Source organism: Cylas formicarius, unplaced genomic scaffold (genome assembly GCF_029955315.1).
Source record: "Cylas formicarius isolate icCylForm1 unplaced genomic scaffold, icCylForm1.1 PGA_scaffold_4__25_contigs__length_36172078, whole genome shotgun sequence".
NCBI classification, from domain to species: Eukaryota; Metazoa; Arthropoda; class Insecta; order Coleoptera; family Brentidae; genus Cylas; species Cylas formicarius.
Window position 1 is genome coordinate 13,083,103 of NW_026844334.1, and position 23,554 is coordinate 13,106,656.

The 23,554-nt window shown below is 33.3% G+C and overlaps 1 protein-coding gene across 1 annotated transcript in view; it reads right to left on the bottom strand.

The window, feature by feature from the left end:
- Positions 1 to 23,554, bottom strand: part of LOC132701093 (semaphorin-2A) — an 836,804-nt gene that overhangs the window by 463,910 nt on the left and 349,340 nt on the right. The gene's annotated exons all lie outside the window — the stretch shown is intronic.

A 23,554-nucleotide genomic window follows, 5' to 3' on the forward strand; every position in this document is an offset into this window, starting at 1 on the left:
GGTGCGGGCGTTTTAGTTGACGTTTCTCTGTTTGCAACGTTCGGGCGTTTCTAAGAAAGCAGGCAATCGGAATAAGTTCATAAATTACAAAATAACTTTATTCAAATTGCGTATGATGATTTATAATAAGGTTCACGCTAGCCCCGTAACACAAGATATTTAAATATTTATTGTATTATACTTATTGTATTAATTATTGCAGGTCCCGTATTTATAGAAAATATATTAACCTATATATTTCTTTAGTTTTGGACCAAGATATGGAGCCAATCATTTATACCAATATTACTGTAAACATATTTATTTAAATCTAGATTACATTCTTTGGTGCTAATTATAACATAGATTTCGGGGTAGTTTTCTCAAAATACAACTTAACTTAATAATTAATTAATTAAAATAATAATAATTGATTAAGTAATAATTAAATAAATAACAATAGATCAGTACCATAAAAATAACACCAACAAGACGAAAAAATAATATCAAACTTCAAACATATTTAAAATAATTGGAATAGAAATAAAACTAACAACTAAAATTAAAAAATATAAATAATAATATAATAAAATATAAATATAAACTCTGGAACATATTCAAGATATAATAAAACTCATATTTTAAACCATCTAATCTATAAAACACAAAAAATAACTAATCTAAATACATCGTTAGACAAATTCGACAGCAAATTTAGATAATAATATAGTACAAAATCTAACTCATCCTAAAATATGGTATTGAAAATCCGCATTTGTCAAACTATTATATTTTTCCTCATTTTTATCATTTAAATAATATAACAAATCTTATAGGTTGAACTGAGGTGCCTTGTACTTGATGAAAATCCATTTAACACAACAAATGAGAACTAAAAGTTCAGATTTTCAAGAAATTATATATATTCACATGACAGTTATTTCGACAACACTGTGTGTTTATCATCAAATGAACATTTAACAGTCAAAATATAGTCCAAAATGTAATTGACTAAACTCATTTATTTTTTCAAAAGTTAGTCACAAAAGTGATGTAGAGAATGTACAGTTTTTGTTTCAATTTAATATGTTCGACCCTTTTAAGTTAGAACAATCCCTCAACTATCCAATTAAGAGCTTCATAGCAAATATACTTCTTATATACTATAGGCACAACTCTTTTTGTGCTAATTAAACATATCCGACTCTTGACTTGAAAAAAGATATTTCCACTTTACAATCTCTTCCCTTCTTATAGAACACCGTATTGTTAACCACTTGTTAACCTGATTACCTCCAAAATTACCTTACTTACACTTACCACACAATCGATATATTTATATTGCCATTCTGCCATTATTTATCCTTATAAAAACGTTGTCATCCACGGTTTTTTTATTTGATCAATTAGAAACACCCCAATTATCAGAGGCAACAATGTTTTAATGAACCGGTTGTAAAATATCCAATGCCTTGTAAAATTGAATTGAAACGAAAAACAATTGGAATCCAGGACACATATACTTATGAGCCACTGAAATAATCTCGCTTGAATAGCATTCGACCTTTAAATTAAATCACCGGGATTTGGGACATTGAGAACGGTGCAACTGTGCACAGATCGAGCTATTCCAAATGTGTTTTATATGTACGAGCTAGACGCTTCTTGGTGGCTATCTCCGATCGCCTTTGTCACTTATTTCCGCTAAAATATGCGAGCGATCCTTTCGTATTCGAACTGCGAACGGTTTTGCTATGTTTGTGCGGTGTATTTGTGGAATCCATTTAACCAAGCTGAAATGATATTCCATTTACGAAACAATTCAGACAGAATGAGAGAACAAAATTCAACCACAAAGGTTTTTGGTATGAACACGTATTTGGGTCGCAGATATTTAGGAAGAATAAAAAAAAAGTGTGCATCTAAAGCAGTTTGATGTTGTTGATTATATATAATTAACTTTTGGTTAGAGAAGTACTTTTGATTTTAGTGAAGTTGTGAACAGCAACAGTAATTGCAAAACAACATGCATCTTAGCAGGCAGGAGGTGCTTTTACAATGTGAGAAAGGTCAAATTTACGAAGAACGAATACGCAACTTTCAGTCTGAGTACAAACAACGGTAACTTTAGCATTTTAAATGGTGTTACTTTGTGCTCTTACAATGCACAAAGAGCTATCAAAGCCTGATAAATTGTCTGGCTTAACACCACTTTGTTTTCTCCTCGAGACACTGTAATTTCACCTACAAGTTCCCTTTAGATTTGCTTTATTTATTGCAGATACTACTGCTGATGATAGTTGTTTAACCAAAACTGGTTCAGCATTTTATTGGTATCATTTTAGTTAAATAAAATTAAACGATTCCATCATTGGGAAATTCAAATTTATACTGCGTTGACCAATTGCACATTGAACATTACAGCTAATCCAGCCTGCAGCATCTTCAGGCCCTTGCATGCAGGACTGCCGACTGCTAACGAAAAAGCTATTTTAGTTTTTAGTTGCCTGGATACGATTTCGTACAAGGTAACAACGGCTTTCGCTACTTTCGAAAATGGTGATACAGTGCACGTGGTTTTAACCAACAACATTGCGTGAAAAATTATAAGATATATTTTGGTCCTTCGGGCTGGGTTTTTTTGGTTAGTTTTGGACCCGCTTCATTGGTTAGTTGATGGGTTGAGCATCTGGTTCGCCTTTTTTTGAAGCTAAGGATTCACGAATGTCGTCTAAATTTAATCAGTTGAAGTTAAAAAATGGCTTGATGTCCATTAATGATGAAAAATTCGTCGTCTACATCATACATTACGTACCGAATTACAGTTTTAATCATGGTTCTAAATTTTAATTACAAAAAAACTAAAAAAATATTTCTATAATTTACAAAGGGCCCGGGGGCTTTCGTCGAAATAACCACGAGTGGGACTGAGGGGGCGAGCAAAGCCCGAAATTAATTAAAAATCATGAACTTTTCAAAAAAGTTCTGAGCTACCGCCACCATTCTAATTCGGTTTACTACATGTCCGTCAGTCAAAAACACACTCGCCCACACACACACACACACACACACACACAGACAAGTAGAAGTTCGTGCAGGAGCAAAAGTCATTTTTAATAATTTATTCGGGATTGCGCATTGAAACTAGCTGCGGAACTCGCTGTAATCTGTCGGACAAGAATAAACTTTCGTCATGTGAGTAATGAACTCGGTTTTTGAAATGGAAAATTCGGGAAAATAAATTTTATGGCGAGGTGCGTTCACCGTGTCTTTAATGGAGATGTTTCCGTGTGTGTTACGTTGGATAAAATGCCATTATGTTGTAATGGGTGTTTTTTTTTCGATGTATAGAACTTGAAGTTGGCATTACTGTTCAAGATGGCGACCGATTTAATAGCTGTCAAGTGATTTATTCTCAGTTTGGTTTGGCAATTCATCATGAATAGACTCACGCCTGAACAACGCTTGCAAATAGTGCAATTTTATTTCGAAAATAATGGTTTTGTGCGGAATACGTATCGCGCACTACGTCAATTTTATCGTCGACAAAATCGTCCATCAGAGCAGTTAATTCGATTAACCATGGAACGTTTTGGCACCACGTTTACTCTTATTGATAACTCGCATCCCCAGAGACGCCGTACTTTGCGTACAGAAGAAGCTATTGCTGTTGTAGAGCGTAGCATTGAGGAAGACCCGAATGAGTCCATCCGCCATCGAGCACAGGAATTGCATCTGTGTCCGTCCACTTTATGGAAGATTTTGCGGAAGGATCTTGGTTTACGTGCTTACAAAATCCAACTCGTGCAAGAATTGAAGCCAAACGATCATCAAGTAAGGCGTAGATTCGTCGAATGGGCCCAAAACGAGATTGCCGTTGTTCCCGATTTTCATAAGCGAATTTTGTTTAGCGATGAAGCGCACTTCTGGTTGAATGGCTACGTCAACAAACAAAACTGCTGCATTTGGAGCGAAGCTAATTCTCAAGTGTATGTCGAAACACCGTTACAACCAGAAAAACTGGCTGTTTGGTGCGCTTTATGGGTTGGTGGAATCATTAGTCCGTACTTCTTCAAAAACGATGGTGGCCAGAACGTTACAGTCAATGGCGATCGGTATAGAGCTATGATTACTAAATCTTTCATTCCTGAATTGAATAACCATGATGTCCAGGAGATGTGATTTCAACAAGACAGCGCAACACGTCACACAGCTCGTGCCACAATCGATTTATTGAAAGACACGTTTGGTGACCGCCTAATTTCACGTTTTGGACCTGTGAATTGGCCTCCAAGATCTTGTGATTTAACACCGCTAGACTACTTTCTGTGGGGCTATGTAAAGTCATTGATCTATGCGGATAAGCCACAAACGCTTGACCATTTGGAAGACAACATTCGCAGTGTTATTGCCGATATATGGCCACAAATTTTGGAAAAAGTCATCGAAAATTGGACGTCCAGATTGGACTACATCCGCGCCAGCCGTGGCGGTCATATGCCAGAAATCGTATTTAAAATGTAATGCCACAAGATTATCTTTCGGATAAATAAAATTCATGTCAATCGAATAATCCATCGTTGTTTTATTGCAACTTAAAGTTCTATACATCGAAAAAATACACCCCTTATTAGACTTACTCGAGTTATTTATAGTCTGACTGAAAGTATGTCGTCTTCACTTTTGTCGGACCCTCCCACAAGAAGTAATTATCACCTTCATACCTATTGTTACCAAGTGAACCCAACACCCAATGATTTATTCATAGATAAGTTAGAAGATAAGGGTGAGACAGGTAGATGTCGACCACGTGTCGGCTGATATCAGTGGCAGTGTTAAATAACCCGTTTTACCGTGTGTTTCGAAAAACATTCTTACGTGCATCTCACTAATTTTTGCGTTATGTTTTGTCATCCTATTTTCTATTGAATTTGTTATACCAAAATAAATATAAAATAAATTTTTTCTACTCCCTTCTGTAAAATACCTAATTATATACCAACCTAGTGTGGTGTGCGGTAAGGGTCACTTTACCACGTGAGTTTCTTGTTACACGGATCCGAGCATCTAAAAGTTGGTCCCTGATGCTTTGTCCTACAATACGAACTGATCAGTTATTTTATAGCCGTCGGAAGATTATTTAAATAATTACCGTCAAAAGTCAAGACGTTGAGGGAGTACATACCTACTATAGTCAGCCCATCATTCATTCATTCATTCATAAATGCAATCTCGATATTAACATTCTATAAACCTATAAACAAAGAAATATAGAGTACCAACATGTACTTAATACTTAGGATGACATTTTGTAATGCGACTAATAACAGGTCTGAACAATGGTTGTTTCAGCGGAATTTGTTTCTTGTGAAACTAAACAGCCAATGAAAAAGTTTTATTTAAACTTATATCTAATTTTTGTTTTTTATAAAAAGTATGTGTACAAGTTGTATCTTTAAATAAATGTTTTAACTTTTTTTTTCAAATGTGATGAGCAAAGAAAAATATTGATGTTGTTATTATAAACAGTGTAATATTTTTCGGAGCAAGCACCATATGCTTTCGTTATACATCATAAGCATTTCTCCACCCTGGTCGGTGAGAAACTTCGGACGGTATTTTTCACTTTGGCACTTCTGGTGGTCACCTCACATGTCAGTCATTCGCGCAATTTTACAAAAATGTACCCCAAACGTAATGGTCGTAAAAAAAGCACAGCATCGTGTTGATAAACTTTTTTTAAGGAAAGTGTAAATCGGACATTTTTATTTTATTTGATTTATACACAATTTTATTTATTAATTTATATGAAAACAAAATCAGTGTTAAGCTTCATTTTTGAATTGGAAAACCAAAATAAAAAGTAATAAGCTTCGCACACCATCACTTATGAATATGTTAAAATTGTTTTCCTGGCACTTAGTATAATCTATTAGCTAGTTATTGTTCATTTGGCAAGTAAGCGCTGAGCAAGTACCTATTCGAGAGAGAGAGAGAGAGAGAGAGAGAGAGAGAGAGAGAGAGAGAGAGTGAGAGAGAGTGAGAGAGGGAGGGAGAGAGAGAGAGAGAGTACCTTGTAAAGCAATATTATATTGCTCAAAAAATTAGAGATTTTCTGAGTTATTTCGATGCATCTGTTCCGGGGAAACGTACTGGCGCCGATCCAAATAGCTAAAAGGAATCGGTCACTGTACATACGTTACTATTTGTTGGCACAAATTCCCCTGTCGATAAATCGCCAAAATGCCAAGCCTGGAGAAAAATAACAAGTTGATGGATGTGCAAGGGCCGTACGAGGAACAAAACAGAAGATTGGCCAGGCGATGTGTCAAAGAACTATCTGGTTGAAACTTAACAACAGGCTGTATGTGAGAAAAAGTATTAATTAACATTAATGTGAATATAAAATAATGCGTTATTTGTAAAAAAGATTTAGAAAAAAGTGAAATTTTCTTTATGTTGTATTATAATTGTTTTAAAAATAGCGCCTTCTGGGTTCTGGAAATTTCTATAGACTTCTTTACGAGCCACCTACGTGAGAATAGTGTTTTCGACACAATGATCGTTTCCTTTCGATCTGACCTTCTTTTTACAAAATTTTTGGATTCCTCCTTCGTCGGTTTTTGCTGAGTCGAACTTACTGACTTTTTGTCAATCACCTTGTTGGCTTTTCAAAGAAACTTCCACAGGCTACTGTAATACTTTTTATAAAACTTTGGGATTCCTCCTGGGTTGATTTTTGTTGACTCGTACTAGCTTTTAGCTTCTTCACATTAAATAAATTTAGCGTCCTTTTAAAAAAATGCACTTCACCACAATCTTACACTTGCCACTGCGGCCCTTCCTTACATTGAAAACATCACTGACCACATATCAAAAGTTCTAAAGAAGTATAAAGTCAAAACCAGATTTACCACTTTTCAAAAAATCTCTCAACTTCTTCGGTCCGTCAAAGACAAATTCCATTTGAGATGCTAGGAGTTTAGAGCATTCCGAGCTTATGAGGCATAGAATACATAGAATACTAGGCTCAAAGAACATGAAAGAGCCTTAAGATTAAAAGAAACTCATCGCAGTTGCTGAACTTAATCATCCTTACCGGACATAAAATTTTGTTGGATAAAACTAAAATTTTTGCATGTAATCAATTCTTCTACCAACGAAAATTCCTTAGATTTTCGAAGAATTTTATAAGCGGATGAGGTTTTGACATGTTGGGATAGTTTAATTGGGGATAACGTTATGCTCTCCAAAAAATCCGAGAAAGGTCTGTCACCAATATGGAAATCAGTCATCCGAGACGGTGTTATGCCCCTCATTTAGCGCTCCCCCCCCAACCCAATATATAAACAGGTACAGAGTAACCTATTTCCTCTCTGTAATTGTCATGAGAAGTTCTTTACGTTTCATTCAGTTGCTTGAACGCGTCCATTCTTTTTTCTGTGACCGCATCCAATGTTAGAACTCTCTCACATCCATACAAGAGACCTAGGAAGATGTAGCAGCAAATTATTGTGGTCCGGAGTTCAAGGCTGTATTTTTGGTTTGAAGAAATGTCCATTTTGTTTTCCAGTTTTCCAAGTTTACCCGATTCTTGATCTCTGATCTCGAACGTTGGATCTAATTGTTAACTGACGAGTGGGTCTTCATGTCTTGGAGAATATCAATTATTTGTTTTTCTATGTTGCCATGGTTCTTTATGAATATTTTTAAATTAAATTACGGGAGTTATAAACTATCAACTTATTTAATTAATCACAGAAATATCACATTTTCTTTTAATGGTAATTTAAATGGTTCAATAACTATTACCTTAAAAATACCATGATTTTATAACTAATCAGTTTGTTACGTGACACTCTACTTCTACTTGTCTTAAATCACCAGTAATGACCACCATTAGGAGTTTGATATAAAAATTAGATGTACGCACTTTTCGTTTGTTTATTTTGAAAAACCTGTCAAAACATTCCATTCTAAAAATTTTACGTCTATTATAGAGTGTGGCCAGCTATTCGAAACCTTTTTTTTTTCATTAATCTTGCCTTTTTACGCGAACCACGGGGGATGAAAAATTAAGCAAATTATACGCCGTAATGACGGAAGTGTTCGGAAAATGTATGTCGCCAATTTCGTCTGGCCGTATCCGGTTTTTATATGGCTTATTTCCAAAGTTCCTCATCCGTGGAATGTAAAAAAATGGAGCCGTCTACAATATGAGGGGAGAATTTTAGAATAAAAGGTGAATTACCACGGCGATCGTGACTGGAATACAAGTCCGCAGAAATACATCACCGAAGCTGCAAATTTCTAAAGGGTTTCAAAATATTTTTTTGGTATTAAACATTATACAGGATGGTTCATTAATAATTAGGAATATTTTAACTGCGGAATCCCTACCTCAAAGTATGAAGATATAAACCAAATCATTTAGGTATTTCCCAGTACTTTCAAATAATTCGACGTATCCTTCTCATACCTGGCGGGACACCCTACCAGATTATGCTAAATAAACGTTTCTGGCTGCTACCAGACGGGCACTTCTATGGTTGTCAAAATCACCATTTTATTACAATGTAATTAAAATGTGGGTGTAGTGAAATATTAATATTTTGAGCTCAGGATGCCACGGTTGAACTACTTTCAATTATTAGTAAAGCGCCCTATATATGGACGTCTTTGTAAACAATACCCAAGTCGCTACGCATTACGAACGTGTCCGTTACACATTAAAGGTCAATTATCGGAAAAGGTCACAATTTTTCATTAAGTAACCTTTCGCATCTTCCTTCGGGCCTCCACCGAAAGGTCAAGATTTGATTTTTATAGAAAATGCCAATTGCTTCGTTATTAAACGCCATAATGTAGAGAAATTTTCATTTAAACTTAAAAAGGAAGTAGATACCGACTAACTTCCTATTCAACTGTCGACAAAGTAGTTAGTAAGTAGTAGCAATCCTAAGTTTAATTACGTTACTTATCTTTTTTTATTTATTATGGGTGACATGGAATCTGGTGTGACCTTCGAGGTCAGCCAAATTATCACAAAAAAAATCACACGTTTTAATTGCAATTATGCAAAAATTCGGAACTTTTTTTTATTAAAAAGCTTTATTTTTAATTTTAGTTAATCTTCAATATTTTGTTTAATTACGCCGGTTGGCTGTCACCGATCAGAAGGCACTCTATCCTTTGAGGGAATAGTGGCTTATCAATTAAGACTAAGAAATATTCTTTAAAAGGTGAACTTAAACTTTTTACACTTACAACTCATGAGTTACGGGCAATGGGGACCGACATTTAATACTGATAGCGTTCGGGAAGGAATATGTTGAAACAACTATGTACAAATTTAACCGTTAGCAGAATATTTGTGTTTATATCTCTTTCATCTTTTTCGACTCTAATTGATATTTTTCCTGCAGTCTCTCCAATGTATTCTTTGCCGCATATGCGAGGAGTGCTCTAAACTCCTGGTATCTCAAAAAATTAATTATTAATATTATTGCTATTTATATAATAATAGTCTTTTCCAAGGGGTGGATAAAAGAGAAATACAATTCCAAGAGTTTTTAAATACTGTTTATGTATCATCGATATTAAAATTATTTAGGTAACAAAAATTATTATTAATTAAGTGGCATTTGATTTTTGTATTTATTTTTGTACATTTTATTTCTGTTAGTGTCCCTATTACAGTTTCTAATTGTATAAAATATATTAATTATAATACTTTAATAATAATAATTTGCGAAGGTAATTATAATTAAGCGTCCATTAAAGATAATAAATAATGTGATAAGCCACGTGCTGTAACTTTGAAAGTTTGAATTCATAATTGATTATAAATTATAAATATTAATTAACAAATTCCTTTTGGGCCGCCAAAAATATTTTCATCTGTGAGTTTGTACGCCTCAAAGTTTAAAAATGGGCACATCACGATTCTGAACATCTATATATTTTATAACAAATACCCACCGGCGCACGTGAAAGCATTTTGCACTGGTGCTGTCCTCTTCTGATCACGCCATGGTTTTCACGCATTTTCTACAAGTCCTCCAAATTAGTGGACCTTACTTTTACTTTTTTGATGTTTATACTAGGGCACTGACGCATCTCGTTAGATTGTTAGATTGAAGCTCTGACGACAGTCTCGACACGGTTGCGTGTAATTACGCTAAATATTTCCCAAAAAAAAAAAATATATATATATATATATATATATATATATATATATATATATATATATATATATATATATATATATATATATATATATATATATATATATATATATATATATATATATATATATATATATATATATATATATATATATACATATATATATATATATATATATATATATATATATATATATATATATATATATATATATATATATATATATATATATATATATATATATACATATATATATATATATATATATATATATATATATATATATATATATATATATATATATATATATATATATATATATATATATATATATATATATATATATATATATATATATATATATATATATATATATATATACATATATATATATATATATATATATATATATATATATATATATATATATATATATATATATATATATATATATATATATATATATATATACAGACTAGCCAACTGTTGAAGAACCGCATCAATGGTCATAAGTACGACAAAAAAAACAAAACAGCCATCAGCAGCCATATAACGGAGAAAACACATACTTTTAACTTCGACGACACAAAAATACTTGCTACCGAACCAAACACACAAAAAAGGGAAATAATTGAGATGATACATATTCAAAGGAATAAAAACGCCATAATCGCGAAAACCGACATAAAACACCTGAGTGAAATCTATTTCGAATTGTTAAAGTAGACCATTTTAATGCTCAGATGCTCCATCGCGTATCAGTAGATCTTAAACTTAACACAAACGTACACTCTAAAAGATAAATAAATAAAAACTAAGAGGGAAAAAAAAAGACATCAGATACAATGAATGTTTATTTTCCACTTCTATTTTTGATTCGTACGCCAAAGCAAGAACGTTATTGTTTTTGGCAATGATGTATGTTGTGGTACTTTTTCACAAACAGCGCTAATAATAGACATTAAAAAAAAATAAATTTGTGAGTATGACTAATATGTGTGATTTGTTTTTGTAATATTTGTAATTTTTAGATTCGTATATGTCTACTGTTTAAGATATTCTGTGTTAGACGTTTTATTTTTTGATAGCGAACTAATTCTTTGTGTGATCTCGCTTTTTTTGTCCTTTGTTTTGCAGTTTTTGAGAAAGACCTGGGTTGCCGGTCGAAACGTCAATGACAATTACAATGTTTTAAAATTATTTGTGAGTTTTGTTCACTGTGGACCAAACCCTAAGAATCAACCTATATAAACCATTGGTCTGGAAACCATTTACTTAGGGAGTAGAATAAAATAATTATAGTTCGGCTAATAGGATTTCGCCAGTTGGAAACTTAAAACTCGGTCAAAAACGACGGGTTAGCGACCAATGTCCAGCGCACAAGACGTAACGCAATGCTTGTTCGGACTAAACCCCACCCCATACCGTGCAAGAAAGCGCATTATGAAGCGGACGGGGAGTTATTTTTTTCCCGTTCGACGCGAAATGCGCAGACAGGCGTATAATGCATTTATAGCGCGCGTTATTCTCCATCATAGCACGAAAGAGCGGTTTCGAATCGGGATTACAATAAATAACCAGATTGCGCGGCAACCTCTCTTAACCGGTGCGCGGCAACCTCTCTTAACCGGGGGCCTTGTCGCGATAAAGCGTTACGCAGGGCATTACCGGCATAATTTTACTTAACAGGGAAAGCGCTAAAAGCGCGAATGTTACAAGGCACGTTATTTTTAATAAACATAAGTGGATTAAATTTAATCTGATTTGTGGCAGTTCCCTATTGCCCCGGACATAAATTCCGGTAGTTTAATTAGTTTTAAGTCGCTGAAAGCGCTAATACGCGTCGCTCGTATAGAGAGGGTTGCGCGTGATGGCGGCCAGAAGGATTTGCCGCAGTTTCTTTTTTTATCGGATTTCCACTTTTTATTCTATTAGATTTTGTCGCATTCTAACTCTTGTTATTCAGCGTTCACTGTATGCACTATTTGCTAAACCCAGTCACTCCTCTTGCGATACAGACATATTTTATATGTGGAGGAGAAACAGACAATCCACTGAACTATATCTATCGAACTGGAATGATTCCACGATGTGGATTCTGCGAGAATAGAACGGGTAGTAATGGGGATTATTTTCTTTGTAATATACGTTAATATCAAGAGGAGATAACAGTAATTATAATTAATGTTTGGGACTTGGAAAGTTAATCGATACTGCTACTATTAATTAGTAATACAGATCTACAATGATTTTGATGTTTATAAGCTGTTTGCTTATTTGTATATTTTTGGGGGGGCCGTTTTCCAAAAAAAGTCATATTTTTGCTCCATCACGTCATTTTTTTTATAGCGCTCTGGTCATCCTTCGCGGTTGTTGTTGTCTTCGTTGTTAAACAAAGACATTGTGTGGACAATCCAATACAATGGCCCTCTAGAACAAAATTGACACCTGGTAGCACAAATGTATTAAGAGATAGCTTAGTTGATCCCAAAAAATGTTTATGGCCTCCTATTCATACAAAACATGGCTGGATGAAGTAGTTCTAGATAAAAATGGCCAGTGTTTGAAATATTTGCGCGAGAAATTTCCAGGCATATCTGATGCCAAGATAAAAGAAGGTATTTTTGTTGGGCCGCAGATAAGAACGTTATGCAAAGACTACGATTTTCAAAACACAATATGAACTATGAACTATTTTTCTAAAATTGGAGCATCTTGCGAACAACAGGGAGCGGGGTTTCACCAGGACATTAAGGAAATGGAATGGTGATACCAGGGCAAAACACACAGCCGAATATCCTGCAACGCAGCTTTCTGGTAAAAAGAGAAAGGTTTCACTCAAAAAAGTCTGAGTAAAATTTTTTTTCACTTTTTTTTATCTAGGATTCTACTTTTTTACTGAATAAAAAAAATGTTTGCAAAAAAAAACCTTAATTGATTCAAATAAATGCACAGAATTTTTTAAATCGGACTACCAAAATTATAAAGATCAGTTTTCAAAATAAAAACATCTGTCAAAAAGGTAAATTTTAAAGACCTGTATAACGCATATAGTTGAAGTAATGTACGCATTACAGTCAAAGAAGGTTTTTTTTTTAGGTAAGGATAGCATTTTACACCTACTGTATTTTACTATTGATTATCGGTATATTTTGAAAATAAAGGTATAAAATCTTCCCATTCATAGGCAATAGAAAATAGTTGTTAAATTTAGTTATTTAGGTAAATCTGTGTTTTTTTAAATCATTTTAGTTAATAATTTTTTTAATTTAAAATAAAAAATTATATTTACTAGGACATTGGAAGAGACTGTTGTTTAATCATTAAATAATAAAGTTTAAATAATTTTAGCAAGAATGTATAGGTAAATAAATTAATGGAATAACAAGAACGCCTTCAATTTATGTATAAGCAAGACAAAGAAAAGAATCCCCACATTACTGCTGTATTTTCTATTATAAAATTTGCCTCGCTTTTGTCTTACGCCGTTGCCATTCCAGATCTTGTGAAAAAATCAAGTTACATTTTTGAAAATATTGCTGATTTCAATTTCAATTTAAATAAATAGCGTCTCCGATTTAGGAAATTATCCACTTAACAAACCAATCAGTTTTTTAGAATAGAATACGGTAAAGTCGGTAAAAATATCTTAATTTTAAAACGAAAAACAAATGCTCGGAATCTCACATTTGAAATTTTGTCGTAGTAAAGTGAAACACAATTTCACATTATATATATATACAGCGTCAAAGTTTAACTACACTACACAATAAGTAGGCAAATCAAGGCGAAAAGTGAGAATTAAGTAAATTGTTTTGAATATACTTTTTCCTAAACTTTTCATTTGAATGTAAAGTGCTGTCATCCAGAAATGTTTTTAGAAAATAACATTTTTTCCTTTTCCCCCGAGAATTAGATACATCACGACCCTTATCCCCCTCTTCATTTCCTGCAAGTTTTTTTTTTAATTTTCGCGTTCCCCGCGTCTGTCCGCTATCAAATCATACGTACGGGCGTCATAAATTTGCCAGAGGCGTTCTAATTCCGGAAACCGTCATCCCGCAAAATAACGGGCATCACTCCAAACTTACCCGACTTTTTCGACGCGCCGCGATGCCCCCGCCCGCCATTATAACGTACCTAAAAACAAAAGAAAAACGTATTGTATACACATATACACACAGGGGATCCGGGCCGAACAAAAACCTGATATATACCGCGCATCATTTTTATATCTCTTGTCGGCTAATGCACGTTACTTTCCGAAAACAATTACCGCATATACGCGATACATTTCCACCAACAAAATAATATTTCCGGACTCGTCTCGTCCCGCCGCCCGTCCGCTTTGACGCCATTTTTTGCTTTTATTTCGACGTCGTCGTCGTCGCCCACTGAAAAACTAACGCAATTATTCTCTAGCGGAGGCAACGGAAATTTTCACATTTTCTTTTTGATAAATAATCGAGTAATGAATCGCGTAAATAATTCACATCGGACGATTCATCCCGTTGATAAAACGCCCGAAAAAAATGTGCTCTACTCCCCTGGTCCATTAGAGTTCGGCGACAATGTTTAAAACATGAAAGGCGGGCCGTGATGTCAAACTCGAGTCTAGGTGTCACACCCGGAGCGCGTGATTTGACTGCTGAATCGATTCGAATCGCATGATTTTGATAAGATTTCGGTATTCGCTAATTTTGGGTAGTTTTGGCTAGCTTTAGGTCGATTTGGTTAGTTTTTTTTGTTGAAATATTGAAACAAATGAATGAATGGGATAATTTATAAAACCATTTTCATTCGCTACTGGAATCGATATTTCAATACGGATATATGATAAGATAATATATTGACTTGACTGACTATTGACTTGGATTAAAGACACTTATTTAGTAGAAACTCATCTAGTCTTGTCCTCTGACCTTGTTCATGTATCTTCCTTTTCTTTATTATCTTGACGAGTTCTTGATCTTATGGAAGCTCAATCAAATTTTTAAAAAGCTGTACATTTTTACTTACACTTTGTATAAAAATGGAAGTACACTACTGAATTCTGGTTTCTACGTTTTACCTAGACCAAGTATGCCCCTAAATGTTGAGTTTGAACAGTTTTTTAGGTTTAATGTTTTTGTATTCTATTGATAATAATAATAGAAAATAAGTATGTTTTTTTAAATGTCATAATATAAGTTTGTTCAAAAAATGTACTTAAAGCGTACAAAAAGCGTAATCAATTAAAAAAAAATTAGAAGAAAATTTTCATCATCCCATTGCGCTACAGGGATATAAAATAAAAAGGTAACTGAGGTGGCTAAATTTTCTATTCTATTGGGTATCTCAAAACCAAAACCAGCTGAAAATGGCAACTTTTGTTTGACGAAAATCGAGCGCAGAATTATGAAAGCCTGTGCTATCTCTAAAAATTCACAGTGTACTTTTAAAAGGATTAAGTCAAGGTGTCTGTTTCTTTTGGATATCTTGAAGGAATGTAATAATTAAATTCACTTCAGATCAAAATCAGGAGATATATCTTTAAACTTGAAAAGATTAATAAACTAAAACCAAGGATTTGGTACACTTTTATTAAGATAAGATTTATTGGGCCATATCGGAAGATATGGCGGCTTTGATTTATAGGACACGTTATCCTTTCTATCTGTAATAACCAATAATAACAAAGACAGACAACTTAACTTTCAGCGGTTCAACCATCACCAATCAGAGATTATAGTGAATTCACAAGTTTAACAGAAATTCGGAAGGATTCAAGTTTCAAACATGGGAACATCAAAACATCGAAGAGATTAAAATAAGTTCTCCTTCAATTATAGTTTACTGAATTAAGTTGGTTCGTCGACAAAATTTAAATAAAAAAAAACTTATCGACACAACTAACAAACGGTTTGCGGATACGCCCTGAAATATGGATTACATTGTGACGTGAGTGTGTATCCACAGATTTTTTTTGCTTTTGTTTCGGACTGTTTTTCTTCGCATTAAACTTATTCGATCGATGAATTCATCCACTAACGTATACGTCAAGACATATACGTACTGTTAACACTACTGAACTCTATCTGTCAAACCAAGCAAATTTAACACGTTATTAATACTAGCACATAATTTTAATTAGAGATTGTTTACATTATTTCTCACTTCTTCAACCTGTTTGAGTTTTTATATTAGTTAGTATATTTATTAACGGTTTTCAGAAAATTATTTCAGAAATCAGGTGAAACCTTTTTTTTTTTCTTTATTACTATTAACATCTTATATAATTTTATTTGGTTTATTTTAGCTACTTTTTTTTCAGTTTGTGTTACTTACATTACTCGTTAGAGATCCTTACAACAATTAATAAAACTGGAAACTTTAATATATTTAGCAAAAAAACGATCACGATATCTTGGTATTCTTTACTTAAAAAAACATCGGTTAATTAAACATAAATTTATTAAAATACGTGTAAATAACACACTGCTATTTTCTGGACGATAAACTTTCCAATCATTTTTTTAATTCTCCGAAAGAGCTAAATATATTTTTTTGAATTTTCTAATTCGAAAATCTGGCATTCGCTATTTGCGAAGGTTTCCTCAAAAATTAGATTACTATAAATTTCATTTTATACAAATATTTAAAGGGATTATTGTTATCAACAAGGACAGTGAGTAAAATCATTTCAGTAATAATACATCGGTAAATCAAGCATTTATGTAAATGAGCAAGAGAAAGAAAAGAGAACAGTAACCATTGCTAGCCGTCTTTTCCCATTGTCAAATATTGTGAGTTAAGTTTGAATCCACTGGATTACACGTACGCAAAGTCGAAGCCAAAGTGGCATCCTTGACGCTAGGCTCTTGCCTAGAATATGATTATTTAATTTGTTTCTGAACATATGACTGAAAATGACCCTAAAACCCTTAGGAAACTTTGACAGGTTTCATTCCGTAAGCGTATGATGATAATACTGGAACTTTCAAAGCCATCATGAAACAAATGTCTTCAACCAATAACGCCTGTTACCGTAGTACAGTTTTAGTTTAGGTGTGGTATTTTTACGGCTGTATTTTCTCAAAATATGGTCAGATTGAGCTAAATGCTTGGAGGAAAATGAATTAAGTGTGTAGAAATCAATTTCTGCCGTCCTTGCGGCCATATTGCCTATAATAATAAGTTGCCTATAATAATAAGTTTAATCCAAAACCATGCATATATTCATATTAATATGATTATGACTCAAGTCTACTGAGAATTTTTTAACAATACATTTAAAACGTGCGATTCCCAAAATTTTTAATTTTATTCTTATATTCGTCAAAATGCTCATTTGCTCATTTTAGAACGGCTAGACGTAGGGGTCTCAAAACATTCTGACGGAAAAAAGAAAGCATTCGTCGGAAGAGAAAACTAGGGAACTTATGACGCCCATTAATCTGAGACCCTCGCGAACGATGTGGATTTCGTTTTTCTCGATGGCGCTCGCGTTTTTTTACGATCACCACTTAGCGTTCTAAAACAGTAAAAGGGTGGCTTTGCGCGTACAAGATTCCACACTTACCTGTTCGATGTACCCCGAGGAATCATACGTTTGCGGTTTTAGTCGGGTTTAGGACGCAAATGCCAATTTGGCGTTTCAGGTGCGAGCTGAAAGTTTGTCTTGCTTCACCGGATTTATCTCAAGTAAAGCACGAAAATTGCAAACTATCGGTAATCGAATACGAAAACAATCGTTCAAGTTGCTGAGTAGTCTTCAATTCGTCAACCGCATTCTAAATAAATAGTGAATGAAACAATTGAAGTGTTCCCCTTTAGTGTGAAGAAAAATGAGCACATGTTAATAATAAATTTTGAAAAAATTCTACGGGAAAATTACTAATTCCTAAAATTCCGTATGAAATGTCCTAATTTGGGACACTTAGCGCAGGGCATACTAGTGCTTAGCTGGATGTCTCGGAACAAGATCGGATGTTTTTCGGTATTTAGATTAACGTCAGCAAATGTCTTATTCTGTGCGTATGTTACAGCGAGCTTACCACAAAGAGAAAAATTTTTCCTTGAGCTGAATTAATTAACTTAATTAATTAACTTAACTAAAATATTTAATTCAATAATCCACAATTTTGTAAGTTATATTCTGATTGTGCCAATAAAATTTTGCTGAAATTTTCGACAAACCGAGATTAACAATTCTTAGCCTCACATAAGTTTAGTATTATCTGGAATACAAGAAATATTGCTTGGAATAAAGCGAATGTCAAGTTATTGGTTGGTTACCATATTTCCTCAAATTAAAATTTATTTGTTTCAAGTAAATCTCTAATTCCCGGAAGCATAATCTTTTTGACGTCAGTAACCGTTTTTTTTTGGACATTCGTCATTTTTATTGCTGCCATGTTACAGGCTGATTGTGAATGTGGATAGTAGATAAATTATCATCTGAATGGGAAGGGGAACAAACTTAAAAAGTGGAAATCTGATATTGCTGAGTCCAGGAAACCTATTGTTCTTCAAGTAAAGGTAGGTTACATTGTTTCCATTGAAGAAAATAAATTTAAAGAATGGGTTATTTTAGACATCTGCTTAGATAGAAGTAGCAATAAGTGCAAAAAAAGAGAAAGTAAGAAAATATGGCATAACATTACAACCCTTTACCATTGCAGAAGCTCCAAAAGTCACTAAGGTTACACCTACATTGCTCTTGCTCTTACAAATTAATATCTCTGGATATTGTAGATTTAGGAGCATCATGCACCACAACTTTTTATATAGAATATTTTTTTAATAATCAATAAAAAAGTTGCCCAAATTTTACCGAAATTGTAAAATTAGTGCCTCGCAATTTACTGGTGCCTGATCCAAATGAATCGAGTACCGACAAGCAGCTACGCGAAGAAACCGACCTTAAGATAGCTAATTTGATTTTGCCAAACCTTGACTTTCGCTACTTTTCGTTTAATTAACTATTATAGTTCGCAAGTTGCTCCTTCCCTATAGTGTTAATTAACTTTACGTTGCTTGAAATAAATATTTCACTTTTGTTACTTCAAAGAAAACTCGTCGCAAATAAATGTGTAATTGTATCTAGTATACCCCTTTTGTTGCAATAAATAAAGTAGAATTGTAATAATACAAACATATTTCTTGCAATTGTGTAAAACTTGTCTTGGCAAATAGAAAATTCTTGCAACAACCATACTTTAGTTCAGTAAGAATTAAAAAAATAATCCCCAACAAATGTGCTCTATTTTCATTGTGCATATGAGACTTATTAGGATTATTTGCTCCCAAATAATTCTCATTTGTCAAGCATTTTTCAACAATAATAAAGAAATCATTTGGTCGCAAAGATTTTTTGTAAATATACGTAGACATTTATTTATTATAATTTTCACGACCAGAGTCAATTTTACATGTTTGGCCGTTGAAGTAATAAATCTAAAGTTGGAAGGCATCACAATTAAAATTAAAGTTTATATCTATACTTCTATAGAGATTTTTTTTTACGTAAAATGTAATGCAGTAACTTGTTTATTCAGATATTTTTTTTAATTAAAGTTGTGTTTTTTGGAAGGATACCCCGTATAATTTTACGTTATTGTATTGCATCCACTAATGGCTTCCCAAATATTTTATTGTTAATTCAGGTCTGCATTAACTATTACATTTTAATATGACTTCTTATATTACTCCACACAATTCAAACAAATTATTATTATAATTATTATTAAATAATATATTTATTAATTATATTATACCGTAATTTTATATATTTAACAATCGGTTAGTTTAATATTCAAGAAGTGTTTTTGTCTATGTTATCTATTTTCCTCTGGCAAAATTAGTTTAAAAATGTATTAATTTCAAAATTGTATTTCTTAGAAAAAAAAATTAATCGAAACGTAAATCTAACTTTACAGCTAAGGAAACTGCTCACATAAACCAACATTATATTGAATCCAGTGTTGCTATAGTTTTCTTGTTCTGCCTAACGCATTAGGTGATAATGGGGCGGGCTTGCACATTTCTTAATTGCTTTTCAGCGGCATTTCGCAGATCTTCAGGGGGGAGGCTTGGGTGGCCATCTGATGGGACCGCATGTGGCAATCACTGTTTAGCGGAGATGAGCACATATTTGCGGAGAGGCTACCTTCGTATATATAAAATTTTATATAACTTCCTAAAATAAAACACGAAATACTAAAGCCGAGTTTGCCTTGTTGTTCTCGAGAATATTCAACATGTTCGTTTTCCTGGGGCTAGTAAAAACTAGTTTGCCTATTTAAAATGCTTCTGGTATAAGCTTCATCAGATCAGATAATGTTCCTATAAAAATCTCTCTATCTGTTGATATTTTGTAGATAGCAATGAAATTCCAGTCTTCGTTGTCGGTCCCCGAGATGCAAATTAAGAACTAACTTAAATTTCTACTCCCTTGTGTAAAATACCCAATTATACACGCTTTAGCTTATGGAAAGTGTCATTTTACCACGTCAGCTTCGTTTCCCATTTCGGACATTTCCGGGACTTCACCGCACGGGTTTGGGAGCAATAGGATATTTTCGGAGATATTTCCCACGCCTTGAATTTTGTCGTTTGTCAATTCTGACGGCCATGACAATGAATGTATTCATGTTGTTTTACAAAATATACCCAAAATCTAACGGTGGTAGAAAAAGTATAGTATGCACCACGTTTGGTAAACTTTTTAAGTCATTCGTTAATTAAGCACTCGCTCCGCTCGTGCCAAATAAAATTACGACACTTGTTGCAAATATACTATTATAACATCGATAATTCGACAGACAAAGCATTTTTTTTGTTTCGGTCAGAGCCAACTCTTTAACATAATGAATTAGAACAAAAATTGCCCTTTAACAACTAAAATTAAAAACAAATCGTACATGTATATTCGGAAGCGGATGCATTAAAATGAAGTAAAATTATAGAGGGTGTGCCATTTCAAAATACACAACGTTATGTCATAATTCAACAATTAAAAAAAATCTGAAAAAACTGGCTACTGCATTCGATTCTATTCTAAATTTGAATAAAGATATCAGGGGTGTCGCAAATCACGAATTTTTTAAAATCAGCCCGTAGCCCAGAAACGCAATGGGATAAGAAAATGCTGGGGCATCTTTCGCTTCACAACAAAGTAGCACCATAATCCGCAAACCGCAAGTGCATTTTTACTCATAACGAAGATATTCAACAATAACAGTGTACAGTGCGTTCAATTTATCTTGATAACATTGTAATCAGCTGTAACTTTTTTGTTTTTGAGATGTCAAGGTCAACAACAAAACAAAATCTATAAAATGTATGTATAATATATGTATGTAATGTATAAAACAAAAGACTAACAATTTCCGGACATATATACCTACATCATTTTTTTTTATTGAACACTTTTTATAATATACACGTGCTTAATAGAATATCTTTTTCCGATTACAATGTTGTAGCACACTTTATATTTTATATTTATAATTTAGTCCACTCGTTTTTGACAAATCGGCAAAAACAGAAATTTTTTATATAATTACAAAGAGTGCCGTGACTGACTGCGACAAAAATTATTATTTACAAATTAAAGTCGAACAAAAACACTAAAAATGACAAGACACACTAAAGTAAAAAATTCTTTAACTATTATAAATATTGAACTGAGGTGGCTTTTACTTCATGAAAATCCATTTATCAAAAATAAATAAAATACAATTAAAAAAAATAAATTGATATTGATTGATTGATTTGATAAAGACACGGTGTTGTCGAAACAATTGACATGTCAAAATAGATAATTTCGTGATAATCTGAACTTTTAGTTTTTATTTATTCTAAATATTGCTGTAGTGACCACCATTTTCCTAAACAGATTTCTCATACACTAATTGTATGATGTCTTGTCCAGTAACTAACGTTTCCGACTTGGCTCGTAACTGATTGATTGCCTCTGAAATTCTTTGCCGAAGTTCCACGACATTAATGCAAGGAGTTCGGTGCACCTGATTTTTTATGTGTTCCCAAAAGAAAAAATCCTTTAAAGTTAAGTCGGAGCTGTTGGCTGGTCAATCCATAGTTCCGTCGTTACTGATCCAACCCGTGGGATATTCCATGTCAAGAAAATTTTTAACTTGCACAACATTGTGAGGAGGCGCACCGTCTTGCTGCCATATAAACAGCGCTTTTATATTTAGGGGTAAATCTTCTATATATTGTTCTATTTGGTGCTCTAAGAGTTAACTTTTGATCTATAAATATCGGACCCCAAATATGCCCATTTATGACACCACACCCCTGGGTTTTTATTACGTGTATTAGTCTAGGATTATTTAAAGACCAATCGCGTATTTTGTCTATTCCAATCCTTTCTCGTAGTAAACGAACTTTCATCAGTCCCAAAAATGTTTATCAAAAAATTATGAACTGCATCCTCCTTTAATATTATTCTGCACTTAGATTTTGAATTTTACGAAATTTAAATGCATTATATTTATATTCTTTCAAAACTGAGCGGATTGATTCCCGAGAAATCCCTGTCTCTTCATATACTCTAGTAATATATCGGACTCCAAAGGGATGAAGTCTTGGAAAATATGTTGGACAAATGAGAGCACACAAAGGCCATTTGACATTTGATCTCGTTTTTTATGTTTTACTTATCCAAATTTAGAAGTCGAATTTTGCTATCGTCAAAGTGTTAAAAAAAACGAATATTTTATTGCCCAAAGACAATAAGACGTGCCCTTCTACTCTTCTGGGGTCAGTAATTCGATGATTCCGTTCTTTAAAAAAAGAATATTTTATCGACTTTAATTACACTTATCGGAAACTTGCGGATTGGCAAGTTAACAACTTGGCATCGAGATGGATGTATAGTATCGCCGATAACGGAAAGTGGAAAAGAAAATTAGCGGGTCGAAGAACCCGGCAAAAAGTTGCGCGAAACTGGATTATTTTGGATTGCAGAGACAAAAACGTCGGTGGGGTGAATAAGAAATAAGCCGACAGAAGTGATAAAAACAAAGTTGGGGTTTTTTCAATATTCCGAGGGATGACTCCGAGCCCAAAGTCTTTGGCTTCGCTGTTAATATTACATTAGCTTGCAAATAGGATAAGTTACTTATCGAAAGTACGAAAATTATTTTCTTTTTTCTTTTTTTATTCGGAGTAGGTTTTTTTTAGAATGTTGTTTTTTTTTAAAGCGTCGGTGTCACGATTTATTCGATTAGTGTTAAGGGCAAGGACAGTCAATAGAGAACAAGAAAATGTCACTAAATGGTCACCCAATAATAACCTGTTGATCGATTGATGACGTTATACCACGTATATACTTATATACTTTGAGACACACTTTACATACTTAAAATATTAAAAATTT